Source organism: Mytilus trossulus, chromosome 9 (genome assembly GCF_036588685.1).
Source record: "Mytilus trossulus isolate FHL-02 chromosome 9, PNRI_Mtr1.1.1.hap1, whole genome shotgun sequence".
NCBI lineage: Eukaryota > Metazoa > Mollusca > Bivalvia > Mytilida > Mytilidae > Mytilus > Mytilus trossulus.
The window spans coordinates 28,329,781-28,351,475 of record NC_086381.1 but is presented as its reverse complement, the minus strand read 5'-3'; the positions used below and the strand labels follow the sequence as shown (position 1 = coordinate 28,351,475).

The window sequence follows — 21,695 nt, the reverse complement described above, 5'->3', positions numbered from 1 at the left end:
AACAGAAATCAAAAGACATGAAAGTATGAAAAGCCCCCTTATATTTTTGATGCATCATTTTAAATGCTGTGATTGTTCGTCAACATCTGTCCATGTCTATAGGCGTACTCCTGTCCAATTCCGTCAGTACATGTCATTTCGAAAAGTGTTGGTAAAAAAGGAAATTTGTCTTCAAATTTGAAATATAAATAACTTGTTTAATCTTTTAATAAATAGAATCCTGTCCATTTTTTTATCATAGGGAATGTTTGTATCTGTTATTTGATATATCCCCTTCATGTCTTTCAATCTCCTTCTGAACCTCTACTGCTCGAAATCAAATCATCAACTCAGTTATTCAATAAATTTCTCAAACTGTTAACTGACAGGAATAACATACATATACTCAGTGTATGGACCATTGCTTCACAATTTGTGAAATAAATAGTCACAAAACAAATCTAAAGAAACATGTCATAATAACAACAGACCAACTATTCATAAAACATCTAGAAAAAGATGTGAAAAACATAAATATGGCAACCATCTCTCTTGGCAGCATAACTCATGCTTGAAATGTAACCTATATACAAATGAAAATCAAAATGAAACAGAAATCAAAAGACATGAAAGTATGAAAAGCCCCCTTATATTTTTGATGCATCATTTAAATGCTGTGATTGTTCGTCAACATCTGTCCATGTCTATAGGCGTACTCCTGTCCAATTCCGTCAGTACATGTCATTTCGAAAAGTGTTGGTAAAAAAGGAAATTTGTCTTCAAATTTGAAATATAAATAACTTGTTTAATCTTTTAATTAATAAAATCCTGTCCATTTTTTTTTATCATAGGGAATGTTTGTATCTGTTATTTGATAAATCCCCTTCATGTCTTTCAATCTCTTTCTGAACCTCTACTGCTCGAAATCAAATCATCAACTCAGTTATTCAATAAATCTCTCAAACCGTTAACTGACAAGAATAACATACATATACTCAGTGTATTGACTATTGCTTCACAATTTTTGAAATAAATAGTCACAAAACAAATCTAAAGAAACATGTCATAATAACAACAGACCAACTTTTCATAAAACATCTAGACAAAGATGTGAAAAACATAAATATGGCAACCATCTCTCTTCGCAGCATAACTCATGCTTGAAATGTAACCTATATACAAATGAAAATCAAAATGAAACAGAAATCAAAAGACACGAAAGTATGAAAAGCCCCCTTATATTTTTGATGCATCATTTTAAATGCTGTGATTGTTCGTCAACATCTGTCCATGTCTATAGGCGTACTCCTGTCCAATTCCGTCAGTACATGTCATTTCGAAAAGTGTTGGTAAAAAAGGAAATTTGTCTTCAAATTTGAAATTTAAATAACTTGTTTAATCTTTTAATTAATAAAATCCTGTCCATTTTTTTTTATCATAGGGAATGTTTGTATCTGTTATTTGATAAATCCCCTTCATGTCTTTCAATCTCTTTCTGAACCTCTACTGCTCGAAATCAAATCATCAACTCAGTTATTCAATAAATCTCTCAAACCGTTAACTGACAAGAATAACATACATATACTCAGTGTATTGACTATTGCTTCACAATTTTTGAAATAAATAGTCACAAAACAAATCTAAAGAAACATGTCATAATAACAACAGACCAACTTTTCATAAAACATCTAGACAAAGATGTGAAAAACATAAATATGGCAACCATCTCTCTTCGCAGCATAACTCATGCTTGAAATGTAACCTATATACAAATGAAAATCAAAATGAAACAGAAATCAAAAGACACGAAAGTATGAAAAGCCCCCTTATATTTTTGATGCATCATTTTAAATGCTGTGATTGTTCGTCAACATCTGTCCATGTCTATAGGCGTACTCCTGTCCAATTCCGTCAGTACATGTCATTTCGAAAAGTGTTGGTAAAAAAGGAAATTTGTCTTCAAATTTGAAATTTAAATAACTTGTTTAATCTTTTAATTAATAAAATCCTGTCCATTTTTTTTTATCATAGGGAATGTTTGTATCTGTTATTTGATAAATCCCCTTCATGTCTTTCAATCTCTTTCTGAACCTCTACTGCTCGAAATCAAATCATCAACTCAGTTATTCAATAAATCTCTCAAACCGTTAACTGACAAGAATAACATACATATACTCAGTGTATTGACTATTGCTTCACAATTTTTGAAATAAATAGTCACAAAACAAATCTAAAGAAACATGTCATAATAACAACAGACCAACTATTCATAAAACATCTAGACAAAGATGTGAAAAACATAAATATGGCAACCATCTCTCTTCGCAGCATAACTCATGCTTGAAATGTAACCTATATACAAATGAAAATCAAAATGAAACAGAAATCAAAAGACATGAAAGTATGAAAAGCCCCCTTATATTTTTGATGCATCATTTTAAATGCTGTGATTGTTCGTCAACATCTGTCCATGTCTATAGGCGTACTCCTGTCCAATTCCGTCAGTACATGTCATTTCGAAAAGTGTTGGTAAAAAAGGAAATTTGTCTTCAAATTTGAAATTTAAATAACTTGTTTAATCTTTTAATTAATAAAATCCTGTCCATTTTTTTTTATCATAGGGAATGTTTGTATCTGTTATTTGATATATCCCCTTCATGTCTTTCAATCTCTTTGTGAACCTCTACTGCTCGAAATCAAATCATCAACTCAGTTATTCAATAAATTTCTCAAACCGTTAACTGACAAGAATAACATACATATACTCAGTGTATTGACTATTGCTTCACAATTTTTGAAATAAATAGTCACAAAACAAATCTAAAGAAACATGTCATAATAACAGCAGACCAACTATTCATAAAACATCTAGACAAAGATGTGAAAAACATAAATATGGCAACCATCTCTCTTTGCAGCATAACTCATGCTTGAAATGTAACCTATATACAAATGAAAATCAAAATGAAACAGAAATCAAAAGACATGAAAGTATGAAAAGCCCCCTTATATTTTTGATGCATCATTTTAAATGCTGTGATTGTTCGTCAACATCTGTCCATGTCTATAGGCGTACTCCTGTCCAATTCCGTCAGTACATGTCATTTCGAAAAGTGTTGGTAAAAAAGGAAATTTGTCTTCAAATTTGAAATTTAAATAACTTGTTTAATCTTTTAATTAATAAAATCCTGTCCATTTTTTTTTATCATAGGGAATGTTTGTATCTGTTATTTGATATATCCCCTTCATGTCTTTCAATCTCTTTCTGAACCTCTACTGCTCGAAATCAAATCATCAACTCAGTTATTCAATAAATTTCTCAAACCGTTAACTGACAAGAATAACATACATATACTCAGTGTATTGACTATTGCTTCACAATTTGTGAAATAAATAGTCACAAAACAAATCTAAAGCAACATGTCATAATAATAACGGACCAACTATTCATAAAACATCTAGACAAAGTTGTGAAAAACATAAATATGGCAACCATCTCTCTTCGCAGCATAACTCATGCTTGAAATGTAACCTATATACAAATGAAAATCAAAATGAAACAGAAATCAAAAGACATGAAAGTATGAAAAGCCCCCTTATATTTTTGATGCATCATTTTAAATGCTGTGATTGTTCGTCAACATCTGTCCATGTCTATAGGCGTACTCCTGTCCAATTCCGTCAGTACATGTCATTTCGAAAAGTGTTGGTAAAAAAGGAAATTTGTCTTCAAATTTGAAATATAAATAACTTGTTTAATCTTTTAATAAATAGAATCCTGTCCATTTTTTTATCATAGGGAATGTTTGTATCTGTTATTTGATATATCCCCTTCATGTCTTTCAATCTCCTTCTGAACCTCTACTGCTCGAAATCAAATCATCAACTCAGTTATTCAATAAATTTCTCAAACTGTTAACTGACAGGAATAACATACATATACTCAGTGTATGGACCATTGCTTCACAATTTGTGAAATAAATAGTCACAAAACAAATCTAAAGAAACATGTCATAATAACAACAGACCAACTATTCATAAAACATCTAGAAAAAGATGTGAAAAACATAAATATGGCAACCATCTCTCTTGGCAGCATAACTCATGCTTGAAATGTAACCTATATACAAATGAAAATCAAAATGAAACAGAAATCAAAAGACATGAAAGTATGAAAAGCCCCCTTATATTTTTGATGCATCATTTAAATGCTGTGATTGTTCGTCAACATCTGTCCATGTCTATAGGCGTACTCCTGTCCAATTCTGTCAGTACATGTCATTTCGAAAAGTGTTGGTAAAAAAGGAAATTTGTCTTCAAATTTGAAATTTAAATAACTTGTTTAATCTTTTAATTAATAAAATCCTGTCCATTTTTTTTTATCATAGGGAATGTTTGTATCTGTTATTTGATATATCCCCTTCATGTCTTTCAATCTCTTTCTGAACCTCTACTGCTCGAAATCAAATCATCAACTCAGTTATTCAATAAATTTCTCAAACCGTTAACTGACAAGAATAACATACATATACTCAGTGTATGGACCATTGCTTCACAATTTGTGAAATAAATAGTCACAAAACAAATCTAAAGAAACATGTCATAATAACAACAGACCAACTATTCATAAAACATCTAGACAAAGATGTGAAAAACATAAATATGGCAACCATCTCTCTTCGCAGCATAACTCATGCTTGAAATGTAACCTATATACAAATGAAAATCAAAATGAAACAGAAATCAAAAGACATGAAAGTATGAAAAGCCCCCTTATATTTTTGATGCATCATTTTAAATGCTGTGATTGTTCGTCAACATCTGTCCATGTCTATAGGCGTACTCCTGTCCAATTCCGTCAGTACATGTCATTTCGAAAAGTGTTGGTAAAAAAGGAAATTTGTCTTCAAATTTGAAATATAAATAACTTGTTTAATCTTTTAATAAATAGAATCCTGTCCATTTTTTTATCATAGGGAATGTTTGTATCTGTTATTTGATATATCCCCTTCATGTCTTTCAATCTCCTTCTGAACCTCTACTGCTCGAAATCAAATCATCAACTCAGTTATTCAATAAATTTCTCAAACCGTTAACTGACAAGAATAACATACATATACTCAGTGTATTGACTATTGCTTCACAATTTTTGAAATAAATAGTCACAAAACAAATCTAAAGAAACATGTCATAATAACAGAAGACCAACTATTCATAAAACATCTAGACAAAGATGTGAAAAACATAAATATGGCAACCATCTCTCTTCGCAGCATAACTCATGCTTGAAATGTAACCTATATACAAATGAAAATCAAAATGAAACAGAAATCAAAAGACATGAAAGTATGAAAAGCCCCCTTATATTTTTGATGCATCATTTTAAATGCTGTGATTGTTCGTCAACATCTGTCCATGTCTATAGGCGTACTCCTGTCCAATTCCGTCAGTACATGTCATTTCGAAAAGTGTTGGTAAAAAAGGAAATTTGTCTTCAAATTTGAAATTTAAATAACTTGTTTAATCTTTTAATTAATAAAATCCTGTCCATTTTTTTTTTATCATAGGGAATGTTTGTATCTGTTATTTGATATATCCCCTTCATGTCTTTCAATCTCTTTCTGAACCTCTACTGCTCGAAATCAAATCATCAACTCAGTTATTCAATAAATTTCTCAAACCCTTAACTGACAAGAATAACATACATATACTCAGTGTATTGACTATTGCTTCACAATTTGTGAAATAAATAGTCACAAAACAAATCCAAAGAAACATGTCATTAAATATAAACAACAGACCAACTATTCATAAAACATCTAGACAAAGATGTGAAAAACATAAATATGGCAACCATCTCTCTTCGCAGCATAACTCATGCTTGAAATGTAACCTATATACAAATGAAAATCAAAATGAAACAGAAATCAAAAGACATGAAAGTATGAAAAGCCCCCTTATATTTTTGATGCATCATTTTAAATGCTGTGATTGTTCGTCAACATCTGTCCATGTCTATAGGCGTACTCCTGTCCAATTCCGTCAGTACATGTCATTTCGAAAAGTGTTGGTAAAAAAGGAAATTTGTCTTCAAATTTGAAATTTAAATAACTTGTTTAATCTTTTAATTAATAAAATCCTGTCCATTTTTTTTTTGTCATAGGCAATGTTTGTATCTGTTATTTGATATATCGCCTTCATGTCTTTCAATCTCTTTCTGAACCTCTACTGCTCGAAATCAAATCATCAACTCAGTTATTCAATAAATTTCTCAAACCCTTAACTGACAAGAATAACATACATATACTCAGTGTATTGACTATTGCTTCACAATTTGTGAAATAAATAGTCACAAAACAAATCGAAAGAAACATGTCATAATAACAACAGACCAACTTTTCATAAAACATCTAGACAAAGATGTGAAAAACATAAATATGGCAACCATCTCTCTTCGCAGCATAACTCATGCTTGAAATGTAACCTATATACAAATGAAAATCAAAATGAAACAGAAATCAAAAGACATGAAAGTATGAAAAGCCCCCTTATATTTTTGATGCATCATTTTAAATGCTGTGATTGTTCGTCAACATCTGTCCATGTCTATAGGCGTACTCCTGTCCAATTCCGTCAGTACATGTCATTTCGAAAAGTGTTGGTAAAAAAGGAAATTTGTCTTCAAATTTGAAATTTAAATAACTTGTTTAATCTTTTAATTAATAAAATCCTGTCCATTTTTTTTTTATCATAGGCAATGTTTGTATCTGTTATTTGATATATCCCCTTCATGTCTTTCAATCTCTTTCTGAACCTCTACTGCTCGAAATCAAATCATCAACTCAGTTATTCAATAAATTTCTCAAACCCTTAACTGACAAGAATAACATACATATACTCAGTGTATTGACTATTGCTTCACAATTTGTGAAATAAATAGTCACAAAACAAATCGAAAGAAACATGTCATAATAACAACAGACCAACTATTCATAAAACATCTAGACAAAGATGTGAAAAACATAAATATGGCAACCATCTCTCTTCGCAGCATAACTCATGCTTGAAATGTAACCTATATACAAATGAAAATCAAAATGAAACAGAAATCAAAAGACATGAAAGTATGAAAAGCCCCCTTATATTTTTGATGCATCATTTTAAATGCTGTGATTGTTCGTCAACATCTGTCCATGTCTATAGGCGTACTCCTGTCCAATTCCGTCAGTACATGTCATTTCGAAAAGTGTTGGTAAAAAAGGAAATTTGTCTTCAAATTTGAAATTTAAATAACTTGTTTAATCTTTTAATTAATAAAATCCTGTCCATTTTTTTTTATCATAGGGAATGTTTGTATCTGTTATTTGATATATCCCCTTCATGTCTTTCAATCTCTTTCTGAACCTCTACTGCTCGAAATCAAATCATCAACTCAGTTATTCAATAAATCTCTCAAACCGTTAACTGACAAGAATAACATACATATACTCAGTGTATTGACTATTGCTTCACAATTTTTGAAATAAATAGTCACAAAACAAATCTAAAGAAACATTTCATAATAACAACAGACCAATTAACTGTTCATAAAACATCTAGACAAAGATGTGAAAAACATAAATATGGCAACCATCTCTCTTCGCAGCATAACTCATGCTTGAAATGTAACCTATATACAAATGAAAATCAAAATGATTGTTCGTCAACATCTGTCCATGTCTTTCAATCTCTTTCTGAACCTCTAATGCTCGAAATCAAATCATCAACTCAATCTCAGCCTGGCCCTAGTCAAATTTAATTTCCTCTTATCTTCAAAGGTTGTTATTAAAAAAACATCGACTTAAATTAAATTAAACTATTCAAAATACAAGGCTGTAAATAGGCATAATTTAGTGAGGCAAAATAATTGAGCCGAGCTAGGCAAGGCGAAATTTTTTTTTTTGAGGGTATGAAATGAATGGTGCAAAATCCTGCATTCTAGGTAGTTCCAGAGAGTTTGATAATGTTTTTAAATTTGGACACTTTTTATATCAATTTTTCATACTTTATCTAAATTTATATGTAAGATAATCATCCAAATCTCGATTTGAGTCTGTCGCCAGAACATAGAACAAACATAGATTCAGTAGACTTTGCCAATGTTTTCTATGGTGGTTTCAGAATATTTGGTCTGCTGATATCCTTATCACGATGAAGATGGAGCATGGCAAGACCGCACAATCTCTCCCCACTCAATCATGCATGAACTTTTCCAAGTTTTCAGTCGTTTCAGAGCATTCAGTGTTTCAAAGGTAGCACGCTATCATCAATACAATGATAGACATAATCTTCTGATTCCTTCTCCATCAGCAATCTGGTAGCACTATCTTTAGTAGCAGTTTTGTTTGCAAAGGGAATTCAGCTTTTCTGTAAGCACAATCACAGTCGCAGTTACTAAATAGTAAACTAGGGATACAATGGAATAAGATACATGTACATGATTCTATCTAGAGTTAGTTAACTAGTATTATGAGTACAAGGGGATTGGACTGTAGTTTTCGCCACTAGGGATAGAATGAGATGAGATACATGTAATATAAGTTATCTACGTTCATATCCGTAGATATGGATATTTTAACACCCTGAAGTACCCCAGTACGTCATGAGGCGTAGCCAAAGGGTGTTCAGGGTACTGAAGGGTGTTAAAATATCCACATCTACAGATATGAACGTAGATAACAAATTTATCCCCAGTCTTAGTGCAAATCGGGTGAGTTTTATGGAAATTCAGATATAAAGTGTAACGTGAAAACAACGTTTTTTCATTATCTAAAAAAGTTTTATTAAAATTTCGAAATTTGACATATTTTTTACGGGTTGTAGGGTACTACCTTTGGTAGAACCCTACAGGTAGTCAACTTTTAGACGTTTTTAATAGGGAGACAGAGAAACTGGATTGAGTCAAAGGAGTAGTTCCGGTAAGGGACGATTTTGGCCTCAAATTTCATGTTCATCTGACGAAAGATTTTGACCACTTTTTAAACACTTAAGTGTTTATTTTATTAGAATCCATTAGTTTATATGAAAGATTTAAACTCATTAAGTCATAAAAAACGCACCGATTCAAGCTGAAATATGAACAAGAGTGCACACACTGAAATGTCTCGCCTTCTTTACTAATCCTTGATACTATCTTGATAGACCTAAATATAAAGCTTTATTACAACTGTCACATAAACTCAACATTAACCAAGAAAAAGAAACATTGATCAATCAACCATGAAAGTGAGGTAAAGGTCAGATGAACCATGCCAGGCAGACTTGTACAGCTAACAATTCTTCAATACAACAAATATAGTTGACTTAAATTGCTTATAAATAAAAAAAAACAGACCAAAACACACAAACACTTAAAACTTAGCAATGGACTGTGAAAATGAGGTCAAAGTCAAATAAAACCAGCGTAACCGACATAAAGATCATAAAATATGTCCATACACCAAATATAGTTGACCTAATGCATAAAGTATTAGAAAAATAGACCAAAAATGAAAAACTTAACTTTGACCACTGAACCATAAAAAATGAGGTCAAGGTCAGATGACACCTGTCAGCTAGACATGTACACCTTACAATCATTCCATACACCAATTATAGTAGACCTATTGCATATAGTACAAGAAAAACAGACCAAAACACAAAAACTTAACTATAACCACTGAACCATGAAAATGAGGTCAAGGTCAGATGACACCTGTCAACTAGACATGTACACCTTACAATCATTCCATACATCAATTATAGTAGACCTATTGCATATAGTATAAGAAAAACAGAACAAAACACAAAAACTTAACTATAACCACCGAACCATGAAATTGAGGTCAAGGTCAGATGACACCTGCCAGTTGGACATGTACACCTTAGTCCTTCCATACACCAAATATACTAGACCTAATGCTTATAGTATCTGAGATATGGACTTGACCACGAAAACTTAACCTTGTTCACTGATCCATGAAATGAGGTCGAGGTCAAGTGAAAACTGTCTGACAGGCATGAGGACCTTGCAAGGTACGCACATACCAAATATAGTTAACCAATTACTTATAATAAGAGAGAATTTAACATTACAAAAAACTTAACTTTTTTTTCAAGTAGTCACTGAACCATGAAAATGAGGTCAAGGACATTGGACATGTGACTGACGGAAAGTTCGTAACATGAGGCATCTATATACAAAGTATGAAGCATCAAGGTCTTCTACCTTCTTAAATATAAAGCTTTTAAGAAGTGAGACAACACCGCCGCCGCCGCTGCCGGATCACTATCACTATGTCGAGCTTTCTGCAACAAAAGTTGCAGGCTCGACAAAAATCTATCAAATATGCCGAAAAATGTCACTTTTCAGATGGTTTTTGTCAAAAACAAAAGTGGCCGCATCTGTGTTCATCTTCAACCTTTATATATGTAATGTATTATCATAAAATACAACCTACATTTCAATATCATGGATGAACACGAATGCGGCAACTTTTGTTTTACACGAAAACCGTATAAAATTTTAACTAAAATGCTAGAATTGTGAAGATTTCAGTAATTTAGCATGACTTAATAGTGGTAATACTTGATATATGTGTATTGTATAGTCAAAAACAGCCCATATGTATGTAGCAGAAGCATTTTACTGTCTAATAGATAACTAAAAGTTTACATTTTAACAATTTTGTAAAACTGCTATATTTTGGGGCCAAAAAAGGGTCTTACTGGACCTACTCCTTTGGTGCTCAATGTTACATCACAGATGGTGGATTTCAACAGGGGTCATTTGCATAGCGAGGCCAGTTAATTAAGTCCGATTGCTTGAAAATGTGGCAGTCAAGTGATGCGTTTAATGAAATGAGTGTAAATGATCAGCATAATAGGACAAAAACATAAATGAATTAAATATTGAATTACAAATATCATGGATAATCTACAGAATTCAATATTTCACAAGGAGCAATCATGGAACTAAGAAAAACTTGCATGAAGTTCCCTGGGATTATGGTTAGCAACGTCCGGAGATATGGGTTAGCTACACCCAGGGGCTATGGGTTTTGTAACGACGTGCTTTAACCAATCAAAATCCTAGATATATAGCTAAGCCGGGGATAAATGATTATATCTAGAGTAAGTATATATGACATGGGTACTGGGGGATTGGATTGGAGTTTTCAAAGTTCACATGTAGGTCTGTAATTTCAAATTATTTCTGAAAATAGTTGGTGGCATTTTAGTTCCAGAATCTATAGATTTAGGGATTGGAGGTTGGGGTGTCCAATTCCGAAACCCCGAATATAAAGACCCTAAATTCCATAGTCCCGAATAAGTAAAGACAAATTATCCTGTTTTAAAGGTCCTATTGTGTTCCTCAATATTGTCCAATTAGAATATGGGATGGTTTTTCACTTTTTTAAGGTTTAAGAAACATGGATAAAAACTTATCCATGCATTTTTATATTATTTATAATTTATTTATCTGTAAATTTAGAGAAAGATAAAAGTTCTTGAAATGAATACACAGACAGGACTGTCGCCTTGCGATGCCCAGTACTTGATTTGTCAAAAAATTTATAAGGGTTCCGCGGAACCCAGTGTCTCGCCTATTTTTGCTGTAAATCGCAGGCTCAACAACAATGAGGAAAAAAATCAATAAAAATATTCCTCTTCTTACTATTTTATGATTGTAAGAAAATCTAAGTCCATTTAAAAGTAAATTACAGAAAAAAGGGATAATCTTTTTACAAACTTTACTTCTGGATACAAACTTATGATCATAAACAAGCTTCTGTCCAAGTTTGGTACAAACCCAGGATAGATTAAGAAAGTTATTAAAATTTTAAAAACTTTAACCACAAAGTGAATGTAATGGTTCCCCGCAGAAAAACTAAGTCCATTTAAATGTAAAATATGGAAAAAAATGGATTTATTTATTTACAAAATTTACTTCTGGATACTATCTTATGATCATAAACAAGCTTCTGTTCAAGTTTGGTACAAACCCAGGATAGTTTAAGAAAGTTATTAAAATTTAAAAAACTTTAACCACAGAGTGAATGTAATGTTTCCCCGCAGAAAAAAACTAAGTCCATTTATAAGTATAATACGGAAAAAATGAAATTTTATTTTTACAAAATTTACTTCTGGATATTATCTAATGATCATAAACAAGCATCTGTCCAAGTTTGGTACAAACCCAGGATAGTTTGAGAAAGTTATTAAAATTCTAAAAACTTTAACCACAGAGTGAATGTTTTGTTTCCCCGCAGAAAAAACTAAGTCCATTTATAGTAAAATACGGAAAAAATGGAATTTTATTTTCACAAAATTTACTTCTGGATACTATCTTATGATCATAAACAAGCTTCTGTCAAAGTTTGGTAGAAATCCAGTAAAGTTTAAGAAAGTTAATTTTTTTATTAAAATTTCAAAAACATTAACCACAGAGTGAATATTTGTTGACGCTGCCGACGATGACGGAATGTAGGATCGCTTAGTCTCGCTTTTTCGACTAAAGTCGAAGGCTCGACAAAAATGGTAAAACAGAGAAATGAATACACAGATAGAACTGCCCCCTTGCGATGTCCAGTACTTGATTTGTCAGTCTACTTATAGTTTTTGGATTAGTTCTAATGAAGTCACATTCAGGAAGAATAATTTAAAAGGAGATTGATAACAATTAGTTATAGAAATTGAGGTTCAGACAGAACAACAAATGACTTTTATATTTATATATCTAATAAAAACAATCAGTGTTGAAATTTAAGTGAGACATTGCCTCTGTCGCCTCAATGATAGTTACCCAGCAGGCACAAAACGTTGTATCAACGTTGATCCAAAGTCAGTCTTCAACGTTGTTACAACGTTGAAACTTGGGTTAGTTTTGAAAGTTGTAATGACGTTGAAATTCTGACGTTGAATCAACATTTCAGTTTCAACGTTGTATTGACGTTGATAACATGTTGAAATCGGGTCCAGTGACGTTGAAATCAGGTCGGGTTTAGGTTGAAATCAGGTCTGGTTTAGATTGAAATCAGGTCGAGTTAGGTTGAAATCAGGTCTGGTTTAGGTTGAAATCAGGTCGAGCTAGGTTGTAGTTGGGTCATTTGTAGGTTGGTTGAAGTGATGGTTTTTGGGTGTACATTAATCCTTATTGACACGTGTTCAAATACAATAACAAGATACCTGAATTATGAAATGAAAAAGCCACTTTCAAGTTAGTGTCCATCAACAGCTCCTTTCTCAACAAGAGACTCCAAAAGAGAATAGTAGACAATAACAATCAGAAACGAAGACAAGAGACCGTTACAATATCAAAATTTTATTCGAAACCAAATATATCAATATTAACAAAGCTTACTTTTCTAGCATCAATTTCTCAAAGCAATGGAAAAAAGAAAAACTTACTACAGCACACTGGTTTGATTCTGGTTGATCAAGTTTTCCAACTTATACAAAATCATGTAAATGCAGCAAATTTGACACAGTGACACAAAAGCCTCCTTTGTTTTATGTGAATACATAGCAGGACCATTAAAATAAAATGTTCTCATTTTAAGTTTTTGTAATCCGAAATTTCATGTATTTACTTCTTTTTTATTGTCTTTTTTTCTTTTTTATTGCTACTTGTTGATCTGAAATTTGTCTTTTTGAGGGTATACCGTATGTTTTTTTAAATTTATCTTGAAGGCATTTGGAACAAACCATACCATCACCCAGCTGTTTACTCTTTCAATCATTATCTATACACCCGATACAATTGAGTAAACCGGAAAAAAAAGATGCACCAAATAACGTATTTCTAAATTACCCTGCCTTTTTTACTGGCACTAAATTAACTGTAGAAATTTAAAAAAAAAGAAGTTTTTAAAATGAAAAATTTATTTTGTTTTAATGATTTATTCTTTTGGCCTAGGAACTCCTTCTGCTTTCTGTGTGGCACACTTCAAATGTCCTGATCACTGCTCGTATATTTTGGATTCTGGTGTCTCTTTGTGGCAGACTAGAACAGCATCTGAAAGCATGGAAAAGAAATAACATAAATTTGAATTACATAAATAAAGTTGTGTACTTTTACAAGCCTGAAATGTTATCAAATTCCACCAATTATAAAACAATTATTTTATATCATAGAAAACAACATGTTCGTTTGAAACAATTGTACCAGCTTGCATCAATAACAAGACAAAGCATGAATCCTATAAACCAGATCTGTGTTTTGCAATAACCATAATGTTCATATACAGATAAAACTATCAAAGATGAGAGATATTTTACGAAAAATCTGTGTTTAAGAGCAGACCATTTCTATGTGTGTCAGACACACCATATCGAGTTGCTGGCACCCCTCCCCCTTTTTCTGATATTACTGACTCTGTGCATGGCTAGATATGTTTTATGTTAGTTTGCTAATTAGAGGATATATGCAATCAAATCATTAAACTGTTTTGACATGAAACTGAATCAGATACAGTAAGATAAGACCTTGTCATAATTTCTGTGAAGGTAAACATGCAGATAATCTGATAAATAATTTGAATGTGTTTGTTTATATTATGATTCTTCGTTAATTAAACTGTAAATAGACTTACGCTAATATCGAGGTTTATACAGAAAAGTCTTCTATCTTCTTTATATTCCTTAGACGCAGTTGTTCACTATTTGTTTATCAGTCTGGTGCGATAATTTCTCGAGGATGACTTTCAAATTTTTCTAAACGGATGTTAAAAAGAGGTGCGCGTGCTTGCGTGCGCATCCAAATGTAAATATTCGGAACTCCAGTTGAAAACCGCGAAAATTAAAAAACTTCTCTATTATTATGATTACATTGTACATCGATGATATTTTAAGTTTATATATTTAATATCAGTCGGTAAAAATAATTAAATAAATATACCAAATAATTTCACCTATTTATTTAATTGAATATAAGCAATTAAAAAAATCGATTTGATTTTAAAAATATAAGTAAGAATATATCATATTTATACAGATATACGGCATAAAATAGCATGAACAGGTTTTGAGATCTCCCAAAATATAGAGAATTATCAAACCAAAATTAGATCTTCTTAAAAATTGGATAGAATTGATTTTTTTTAAAATAAACACAAAACAAAATTTATTTGAAAAAGCCGATTTGTTATTAGTGATGTCTCCTGAACACTTGTTCTAGTCCAAAACTCCTTCCCATGTATAAACAATCATTTTTTTGTTATTAGTGATGTCTCCTGACCAGATGTTCTTGTCCAAAACTCCTTTTCATGCATAAACAATTCGGCCTACCCCCTTTTTTGTGGGAAAAAATTATTGATTATATATAGATCATGGAAGCATGACAGGAGGAAACCCCCTCACGCTTATGGCAGTCAGTGGACCCCCTTATAAGTATTATAAATTCTAGATTAGACACTTATTATTCAATCGTTTATAATACTGCAGCACTGCTCCGTGTTCGATCTGCTCATCCAAAATATCTGTACCCTTCAATTCTGACAATAATATTTTTCTGTCGCGATTGACTGACGTTAACCCAACGTTGAATTAACGTTGTTGTTAAAACGTTGATTTTAACGACGTAAATTCAACGTTGAAACAACGTTGTGAAGTCAACGTTGAATACCATGACGTTAGATCAACGTTGAATTTAGGTCGATCAACGTCACGACCATATTTCAACCAAATTTCAACGTTGTCTCAACGTTGAGTGCCCACTGGGTACTGCCTTGAAATATGCAATCAAGTTTTTCTGTTACAGCCTTTCAAACCAGTCTAAGGACTGAAAGTTTTATTCCATAGATATTCTATCTATAGTGTATTTATAGCGTTTAAAAAACAACAAAAATCTGTATATAACAATCTGCATAAATTTGCATAAAAAATTGTTGTATAGCAGTAATTCACATTTAATATAGATTGTCAATGGCTCTGAATTTAACAATGTTAATGTTTGCATACTACTATTATTTTCTAACTCTTACCAAACAAAATGTTTCTACATCACCAAATTGATTTCAATGTTAATGATGAACGTAGAAGGCATTACTAAAACAATAATGCAAGAATTAAGAACACTATGCTGGTATCTTACTGAACAGCTTTAATAATAAACCTTTTTTTTAATGAATAAATTTGGCACATTCCAGCAAGATTTCAGCCAATTTTCAGTAAAAATTAAGCAGTACATTTTCAGTAAGTATTCAGCATTAATGCTGAATTTTTCTGAACTGTTAGAACACCTTGAATAAAATTTCAGAACCTATTATAAAACCTTTTGCTTAAAAATGACTGGATTTGGCACATTTGAGCAAGTTTTCAGCAATTCACAGAGAAATTTTCAGTTAATATTCAGCAATATTCAAAAATAATTCAGCATTAATTATGAATTTTCGGAACACTTTGATGAACATTAAGACCCTATTATAAAACCTTTTGATTAAAAGTGGCTGAATTTGGCACATTCCATCAGGTTTTCAGCAAATTTTCAGAAATAATTTATCAGTAATTCTGAATTTTTCTTAACACCTTGCTGAATATTTAAAACACCATTTTTTTCAAACAAAAATCAACTAAGACTCTCTAGGTAAACATTCAAAAAAATTTCACCATTTCTATCTTGAATATTCAACAAAACAGAGGAATATTCAAGCAAATGTTCAGTAAAAATTTAAAAGAATCTATACTCAGTCATTATTCAGTCTTAATCTAAATTTTGCTAAATGGGTTTAAAAAAACATGTGCAACTAGCTGAAGTGTTTCTTGCCTGTTAATATATTGAAAGGACGTAAAAGCTAAGCAGATGAATGATAGTAAAATTGTAAATAACTTTTATTCTTGCAGGGCTTACATAAAAAATGTTATCAAAGCATGAATGTGACTAGCAGTTAAAGCAGATTATATAAGCATTAAGCATATTATGTATCTAATTCTCATCAATACATTTCAAGCACCAAATCATAAAAACTGTGTATACTGATATTGGTATTTTCAGAAGAAAATAAAAGTTGTATTTTTTATGTTTAAATTGTCTCTATATTTGAATATTATACAAATTGTTTTAAATCCTTTTTATTTTCTTCCAAAAATAAAAATGTAACAATGAGATAATTAAAAGAGCGTGTAAATTAGAAATACAGATAGACCTAAAAATATACAAAGTAACTAACTGGAATATAAGTACCAGTCTTGGAAAGAATCAGTCTCTGTAAGAATCAGCCAATTTAAAATAATTTTTAAAGAAAAAAAATGACCTCCCATACTTTTGTTAATATCATCTTCATTCTTAGATAGAAGTGATAGGTCTTTGATTTGTGTCTGATAATTCTTGAAATCCTTATTACTTTTGGTTAGAATAATAGCAAATTACAGAGTTGGTTCCCCTTAAATAATAATTTCTTGTGCATTTTCAACAAATTTATATCTTTAATTACATATATCAGAACAGGAAAAAGAAATGCATCTTATATTCCTGCATCATTATTTATTTTGAAATTATATTGTAAAACAAGGAAACCTGGGTGGTATCATGTTTTTCATGTTTTCACATCTTCTAAATTCTTAGAGAGACTGGCACGTAATTAATATATGCATTCATTTTGTTTACATTCCATGTATTAGGATATCCTTTTGATATAAACTCAAAATATAAAAATCATTTTTTTTTAATAATTAAACCAGTATGTATAAATTTTAAGCAGCAATGGTCATATTATCCACCCTGCTTATTCAATAACTCCAACAGAGTTTAAAAAAAATTGTAGTATCTCACATATTATTTCATACGTTTAAGAAGTCTTTCAGAATGAGGAGAGCCAGTATCAAAATCGCTCGACTCTTCATTCGGTTTCCTTTTGAAACCTATGAAAATAGATGTCTCCTGCACTTCAGGTGGTATTTCAATTTCCGTTTTGCTGTTGGTAGTGTTAATTAATTCAGCTGATGCATGTGCATGGCTTAAATTAGTTGGACACTGTGTTTCAGCATCACTGAAACTAATACCATCTGCTCCCTCAGGCTCAAATAGCAACTGACTGTCAAAGTCATCAAACTCAATAGATTGAAATGACTTCTCAGGCAGGTACATATCGTCCTAGAGAAAGAGGGCATCTGTGTTTCATCATCACTAAATGAATGTGAAACAACAAAAACCTGGGTAATTCTATTTCATCAGGGTTATTTTCAAAAGTCATGTCAGATGTTTGTTCAGATGTTGTGACGTCATTCACACTTTCTAATTTATCTGACCCAGTCATGCACATAATAACAGAATCAGTCAAATCATTTGCACATGAACTTGCTGTAACAATTATACTAGAGTATCTTCTACATACACAGCAGGTGCATGCTTCACCTAGATAGGGAACATGATCTGCTAGAGTATTGGAAATAGTGCTGTCTGGCAGTATTTCACAATAATTTCCAGTAATGTATCTATACATAATTGCATAACGAAAATTATAAAAAATGTAAAATGTCTGCCAATTACCACCCAGGGTCAAGCTATCACTTAAGTTGCCATTTCTGTAATGTGCAAAAAAACAGTTTTTCTAATATTTTCACAAACTATCTACATGTAAGTCTATATTTGAGATATTTTTCTACTTTCACAACAAACCTCAAGTTATTATCTTTAAAATCAATAAATTCAAAAAAACAAACCATGCAAATCCAGCAGTAGTATATATGAAATTTTAAATATTTGGTTTAAAACTTACATGTCTGTCAAATAGCTGTATGTTAAAACTTCAAAAATGATTATCTTGCTCAATTAAACTCCCACTATAATCTGTAAAAAATGAATGATTTTTATACATTTGCATATATTGTCATTATTGATTTGACAAGTCTAAGGTTTGATAAAATGTCTTTAATGTGATTGCTTTGTTGATTATGTTTTCTTTAAAAAAAAATAAAAAAATATTGCTCATTACACATTTAAAAAAGGGAAATAATCCATGTATTGAATTATTATCTCCCCTTTTTAAATATTGACATTTACTGTTAATTATTATGTATTAAATGTGTTATTATTTGTATTACCTTGGTGTCTTTTCATTCTTTGTTATACTTGTTTGTTTGATATCTTGAGGATTGAGTTGGAACTACTAATGTTTTATCATTATCCAGCTACCTTTCCAAGTTGAAATTGTATTTGTTGATTGGTTAATAATACAGCAATGTTGTTTAATAATATCAGATTATTACATGTCATTTTTCATATCGCATATATTATCAGCCCTAGGTTCAATATCAGCCCAAGAGCCGCATGGCAAATAAAATGCCATGTAATAATCTGATAATAACAAATAATGTCACAGTTCTAGCTGGAACCCTCAGGTTACATAACACTTGCATTGCCTGATTAATGGTCCACAGGAACATGTGTAATAACCGTTCACCGTGCTTACATGTTACAGTGCCAACTAGCATAAAGCAGAGGATGAATAAGGACCAAGAGGTGCATAAACTGTGCAACAAAACATTATATCATTTTGATAAAACATGCATTCATTGAATATGTATAGTGAAAGAGAAGAAATTTGTGCACATGCCATTTCAAGAATTAAGTAGAAAGCATTTTATATCGTTTGCAGTTAAACTTATCAATACTAATTAATACTATCATAAAGCATACCAAAATGATGGAAACACCAAAATCTTTCTTTGATAGACCTTTGTTATCACCAAATTATTATCTAAAAACTAGAGAAATCCAACATTTATTATAATTCTTTATATTGGTATAAAGTAAAATTGACAGTAATACGATAATCATCATTTTTATTTAAAATATCAGGTTTTTTTTTATACTTATAAGTTATCTGCCCTCTTATTATAACATTGAGTATTTTAAAACTATTCTAAATTGTTGTTACTCCTTGGTCTGACCAACAGCTGTTACTACCTTTGCAGTCATATTTTTTTGTGATTTCCAAATAATATTTGGGCGTTTATTACTTGTTTTAGTTTTATTAATGTTCTGCATAGACAAAGGGTGATGTTTTATGGGGACATGCAGAGCTCCAGATAAGAATTCACAAATTGGGGTTTTTACCCACCATTTTCTTATGTAATTGGGTGATACATATTTTTAATTGCATTATCAATTCCAATTCAACCCTCAAGTTGATATCAGATTGGGTCTGTCACCACCAAGCTCCTTAATGTATTGGGTTTTTTCATCAACACACTATTGAATATTTAGGCAATATCAACCCTGGATGTTTTTCCATTTTAAATATGTTTCTTTCTTTGAATAAGGCCAAGGTTTTTTTATTTGTTGATTAAAAGATCCGCCGATCCGATTTTGCCGATTTGCAGAATAAAAATAAAATTGACTTTTCATGCTTTTTTATTCCTGCCGATCCTTTTCAATGCATTATCCCTGAAAAATAATTATAATTTTCTTTTTTTTTTATAAAAAGAAATGCATTAATCATCTTTCTGTTGTGAAAATTAAAACTTTCAATTTACGTTTCTAAAAATAGGCAAATCAATTATAACTGACCTTGAAATGTCTTTTGCGCAAATAATTTTGCGGAACGACATCTGTGTAGAAAACCTATTACAAAATAAGTTCGTTTCCGTAATTTGTCATCAGTCCGTAAGATGCATCATCTCAGAGAAATAGACTTGTCCAAATGTTGACAGGTGGAATACATCAATTAAAGTACTGAATATTAACAAATCATTTGAAATTTTCTTGTTTCATCAATATCAATAATTGGGATAAAAACCAGATTGCATGACAACTGATTAACCTGATATTGTCGTTTTTCCAGTGGACGAGTCTATTTCGTTTTTCGACACGTGTGTTGAAACTTATTTTTGTACGACGTTTTTACATTTTTTTTCTTTATCAGTTTTTGTGATTGAAGATCATTATTTACCAAGTTTTCTGGAATTGATTGAGAGCTTCGCGAATCTGTTTTTCTTGTTTGTGAAATGACGATTTAATTTCGTCTTTGTCCGTGCACCACCCTTTTTTTACAGGAAGTCATGTAATTTACACGATGTCCTGCGATGTTCATGATCACTGATCAATAAATTTTCATCGAACTAAATGTTAAGAAGTGATGACAAAACAGCAAATAAGACAAACACTTTGTTAGTGAGGTGAAATATATATTAATTTTGCATATTTTTCTGTTTTTAAAAAAGATATTTTTTTTATTTTTTTTCCGACCGACCGACCCGACTTTTTAATAAGAAAAATCCTTAAACCAACAAATTAAAAAACCGTGGCCTAATATGTGCTATAGCTGTTTTATTTTCTCAATTCACTGACGAGCAATAGTAGGTTTAATTTGTGTCCCGTTTCAAACCTTCTGCCAGTTTTATATTTTCTAACAACTTGTGTAAACTGTAAATAACGGACATGTGTATTCCAAGGCACTGGTTTCAGATCTTTTTTTCTCTTATATACCTTTATATAAAATTTCTGAGAGGAATGTCTGTGTGTGTATTCACTCATTAACCGTAAAACGAAAAAAAATAGTATATAAACTCTAATTATACTTGAATGTTTTTGTTTTATTCAATTTACATAAATCTGGATAAAGTTATCCCTTATTAGAACTTTTGGTTTCCAATTACATATCATTTCATATTTGATATCATTTGGCCTTTCACATTTTCTAACCGCAACTGATTCAGTTTTTGACGAAGTCCCGTGTTTATTAGCAATGTTCTCGTTT

General features: G+C 31.2%; 1 long non-coding RNA gene across 1 annotated transcript; it reads right to left on the bottom strand.

The window, feature by feature from the left end:
• Positions 1-7,945: 7,945 nt before the first annotated feature.
• LOC134683794 (uncharacterized) lies at positions 7,946-19,695 on the bottom strand. The gene is made up of 3 exons (XR_010101082.1): positions 19,634-19,695; positions 18,714-18,784; positions 7,946-8,385 (listed from the first exon to the last, which is right to left on the bottom strand). It is a non-coding gene; the product is annotated as an uncharacterized LOC134683794 (long non-coding RNA).
• Positions 19,696-21,695: the final 2,000 nt, after the last annotated feature.